Here is a 5,344-nt window from a genome sequence, read left to right on the forward strand (position 1 = left end):
GAGAATGAAATAATGGCTGTTATGGACTGAATATTTGTTTTTCTTAAAATTTATATGTTGTAATCCTAAACCCCAATAAGTTGGTATAAGGAGGTGGGACTTCTAGGAGGTAATTAGGTCATGAAGGTGGAGTCCTTGTGAATGGAATTAGTGGACTTATTAAAGAGACCCCAGAGGTCTCTCTCTCTCATTCTTTCTGCCAAGGGAGAACACATCAAGAGGATGGCAGTCTATGAACCAGGAAGCAAGCCCTTACCAGACACTCAATATTTTGGCCTTTTGATTTTAAGCTTTTCAGTTTCCAGAACTATGAGAAACAAAAGTTTGCTGTCTAAGCCACCCAGTTTATAGTATTTTTGTGATAGCAGCCTGAACAGACTATGACAATAGTATATTACACTAACCTTACCAACAATGTACCTTTTGTAACCAATATAAGTACATGAAATGTCCTTGTGCTAGAAAATGAGATACAAATATTCCTGGGATATAACAGAGTGTTTGTCATATCAAAACCCAGAGAACATGATCTTGCAGCTCCACTGAAGTTGATTAGTCTCTTGTGAAGCATCTGAGATCTTCTTTACGATCATGGGACTCTGGCTCTTCTGTGCCAATCATGGATAATGACTACTTGTCCTCTGAGCATCTCAGACCATTCTGAGTGTTTGGCTGTTCAATATCCTTAATAGATTTTTTTTCTCCTTACAAAGAACCGGAAGTGAAAAACCTTTAGGTATGCAGTATACCTAGCAGAACGGATTCATGATAAAGAATGATCCTACACATAGAAAGCGTCCATGTAGGATGGTCATGCAATTTTATCCTTTAATTTAGTTCACAAAATAAATAACTGAGACCATAACCCATCTTACCCATCAGAATAATCAGTGTAAATTATATAGTCCAACCAGTTATGAGTAATTGAACAATATTTTCTAATCGTTGCTAACCCTTCATGTCATACCTGGATTAATGGCACAAGTAAGATGGAAGAATGCATATCTCAATTAAGAAAATACAGCCTTAATACTGTTTCCTTCTAGGATTTAAAAGCTGGAAAAAGCATTGTTTTCACCCTAATGATAAGACAAGGCTAGACAAACTACAAAAACCACACATATTCTGAAACTCTTTAGGGATATGAAGGTACAGGGTAACCAAGTTTCTAAATTAAAAAAAAAAAAGGCAGGAATTTCTGAGGTAAGAAAGGATACATGTACTTTCTCAACTGTGGTAGAGTACAAGAAGAAGGTGGCTTCCATGCAATTTAATTTTAAAAATTAGTTAAAATTTTATTCAATTGCTGAAAGCCAAATCTTACCTACCATGACAATACAGAACTTCTGGGAGCCTCAGACACAAGAGCAATTCCACCTACTCATGTGTTTTTGCATGGACCTTCCCCCAGGTGCCAACGTTAAATATTAGAGACAAGCAGAAAACCAGAAAGTGCCTCCCTTGGTTCTGGAGGGGATGTCATGAGGAAAAGACATGAAGTCCAACTCCTGCCTGGATTCTCTTCTCCTATAAAGTAAAACCCTTAATCTGCTGGTGAATGGGCCACAAACCCTGCCACTTTCAAGGCACAAGTAAACACCCAGTATTGTTAGAGATGGGTAAAATAAATAAAGGTTTTCTACCTCTATAGGGGCAGGAAATTGTCCTCAGCTCAGGATCCTATTCTAACATTAGTAAGTGTATGCTACCACTGGGGGTATGGTAGTGTCTTAGACCATTTGCATTGCTATTAAGGAGTGCTGGAGGCTGGATAATTTAGGAATAAAAGATATTTATTTGTCTCATGGTTATGCAGGCTGTACAAGAAGTATGGTGCGAGCACCTTTTTTCTGGTGAGGGCATCAGTCTACTTCCACACATGGCATAAGATGAAAGGGAACTGGTGTGTGCAGAGATCACATGGGAGTGAGGAAGCAAGAGAGAGATGGGGGAGGTGCCAGGCTCTTTTCAACAATCAGTTCTGTGGGAACTAATAGAGTGAGAACTCACCTGTTACCACAAAAATGGCACCAAGCCATTCATGAAGGATCAGCTCCACGATCAAACACCTCCCACCAGGCCCCACCTCCAACACTGGGGATCAGATTTCAATGTGAGATTTGGAGGGAACAAACAAAGCGTATCTAGTCCATAGTATTCCTCTTCTGGTCTCCCAAGTCAAATGTCCTTTTCACATTGCAAAATATAATCATTCCATCCCAATAGTTTCCAAAAGTCCTAACTTGTTCCAGAACCAACTCTAAAGTCTAAAGATCTAAAGTCTTATCTGAGATTCAAAGCAAGCTATTTCCATTTGTAAACTTTTGAAACAAAAAACAAATTATTTAGTTCAAGAGGCAATGGTTATACAAGCATTGTGTAAATGGGTAAATAACACACTATTATGTGATATCTGCCATAGAGACAAGGCCGAGATTGGTTTTCATGAGGATGAGAAATAGGGATGCTTAGAAAGACCCACCTCAAGCATATAGGGCCTGTTTAACCAGGACAAGAGAGAATTTTCCCTTCTTTCACACCACCAGCCTGAAAAGCACTAAGTAATATGCTTCTCTTTTAGGTACTAAGTTGTAGTCACTTCCTTCAATAAGTCTTCAAAAAATAATGTGTTTTGGGATTGTTGTTATTTTCACAGTTTAGAATTCTTTCTCTCCAGTGTAAGAGGGGTACAACTTTTGAACATTTTGAAGTAAGTCTGGTGGGGTTTTCTCATCTCTTGAAACTTCCACGTTGATTATCGGCCCATACAACAGAAGTTCTTTTTTTATACTCCAAAATCAGCTCCTGAGAAGATGGAGGTGATTTGCTTCAATTCCTTTGATCAGTTATCAAGTTATGTGTTAGTATTTGGCTATGTGGCTATATGTTTTTTTTTTATTTATTTTTACAGACAGGGTCTTGCTATGTTGCCCAGCCTGGTCTCAAACTCCCAGGCTCAAGCAATCCTTCTGCCTACTATACTGAGTAGCTGGGACTAACAGGCATGTCCCACCGTACCATGCCTGGTTCATTTGACTATATTTTAATATAGTGTTATCAGGTATAATTTCTGAGTGACAGATGTTCCAGATGGAGGCAAACTTTATCCGACACTGTGGTGCAAGTATGTGTGCACTAATATATAGAATAAACCAGTCTAAAAAGTCCAAAATTGATTTTTGGCATGTAATGAATTAAGGGAGTTATTAAGAGTCTTTTTGCAAGGGGCAGTGGGGCAGTGTACATATATTTCTGCAATAGAAATTTTTCTCTCCATTGTGTCGTGAATCTTATGAAAACTGACTTGACCTAGAACCTTAGGGAAAAAATATTTACTAAGTATTTCATGCACACATGTGTATATGCATAATGCACTGCATTAGATAATTCTTTATTAAATAAAGCATTTCTATGTGCTTACCATGTATTGGGAAGTTGTCTAAGCAATTATAACTATACATATCTAAATTAAGAAAAGACAGTCTTAGTTCTGATTCTACTTAGGATTTATAAAGCTGGAAAAAGCATTGCTCCCACACTAGTGATGAGAAAAATCTGAATAAACTACAAAATCATTCATGTTCTGAAATTCATTAGGGATCTGAGGGCATGGATAATCAAGTATCCTGAATTCCAATTAAGTATAGGCCCTGCTTAGGTAAGAAAGGACACAGGAGGACGACTTAATTTTTCTTCAAGACCCTATGAAGATTCCTAAGGGGAATTATTTAATTACCTTTATTGATATAGAAATGGAGGCAAGAAAAGGTGAAATCATTTGATCAAGGTCACACAATAGGTAAATCATACAGTCAAGATGTCAGCCTGTTAGTTTGGAGCAGTCATCCTTGCTGCAAGCCACTCTGCTATGCTACCTCTGTCATCATTGCTAGCACTTCAATTCAGACCCCGGAGGAAAACCACTTAGAATACTAAGACCGATGCTGGAGCTCCCGAACTTTTTCCCTTGTATCTGATCCCAAAGTGTGTGAGGTTTATGTCTGTTATCACATATAACATAGTAAGAATAAGAACCCCAGAGTCAAAGAAAAGCAAGAAAAATCCTTGGTTACCTAGTACAACACACTTTTTACAGCTAGGGCAACAGCCCAGGGAAGTTAAGAGACTCTGGTCAAAGATTTGAGGGTGAGAGACACCATTGAATCCTAGTCTATTGCCTGACTGGGTGAGTGTAGGAGCTAAAGGAGACAGAATAGGAGGGGTCTGGTTTCTGGGCTTGGGATAAAGGAGTGTTTTGTTGCAGTTAGATATATCCTTTGTGAGACATGAACCCTACTGGAGTCAAGAGATCCACTGGGTTCATAAATGATAGAACTATCTCAGTGGCCTTGAAGAAAGAGTAATGGAAGACTATAATGACTTCAACCCCAGGAGAAAAGATGGAGAATTAATGTTCTAAGAGTGGCAGGGCTCCTACACAGTACAGAGAAAAATACGTGCAAACTTGCTCTGTGCTGATCCATTGAGTGAAGTAACACACACGATTTTCGTCCCTCTATCTCAACCTAGCCTCTTGTGTCCCTGCTCCTCTGATTAGCGTGTATGTTCCTCCCTCTACAATAAAGATATTGACTAACCTGGGAATGAGGTGATGAGAACAAGGACCTGGAGAGTGTCAAACTCCCCATGTTGGCTGTTTTACACAGTGGAATTGATACTCAAATTATCTTTGCTATGAACCCTCCCTTGTTTTCTGAGCAAGTGGAAAGTATAGTAGTGAGGACTTCAGAGTGAAAAAGCTCTGGGCTTAACATCTAACCAGTTCAACCATGCTGAGCTCAATGTCCTTCTCTGTAAGACTAAGAAGTGCCCACATTGAATCATTGTCAGAATGTTTTGCTGCAGCTTCAAAATGGGCATGGGAGGGGACACAGCTTGTCTTTCAAAACGAAGATTCTAACAGCTTTCATCACTTCATGCAAGTAATTTGCTGTTTTATTGCATTCTGCAAATCAGACCTCATTCATATCTTTCCCACTGCCTTACTTCAATTACAGATACTTGAATGGGAAAGAGGTGAGGATAGTGCCTACATAATCTGACCCTCCTTCCAGTATCTGGCCTTTTGGTTTCACACAGCTTTGGTTTTCATAGTAATTCCATGACCTGTGAGGACAAAAAGCATTGTATGTTTTAAAAAGAGAAGCTCAGGGGCATACAGCCAGCTTCTCAACCACGCAGAGCCAATTCCTTCACCATGGGCCTTTGAGGTGCAGGGCTGAATTCCACTAGAATTGACACCAGATTTTTTTTGCCAGCCTAGTACAAGGTCCACATTACAAACCAAAGCTCAGAAATTTCTGGAGGAGGTGTATCAAAACTT

The sequence above is a fragment of the Macaca fascicularis genome, chromosome 14 (assembly GCF_037993035.2).
Source record: "Macaca fascicularis isolate 582-1 chromosome 14, T2T-MFA8v1.1".
Lineage (NCBI taxonomy): Eukaryota > Metazoa > Chordata > Mammalia > Primates > Cercopithecidae > Macaca > Macaca fascicularis.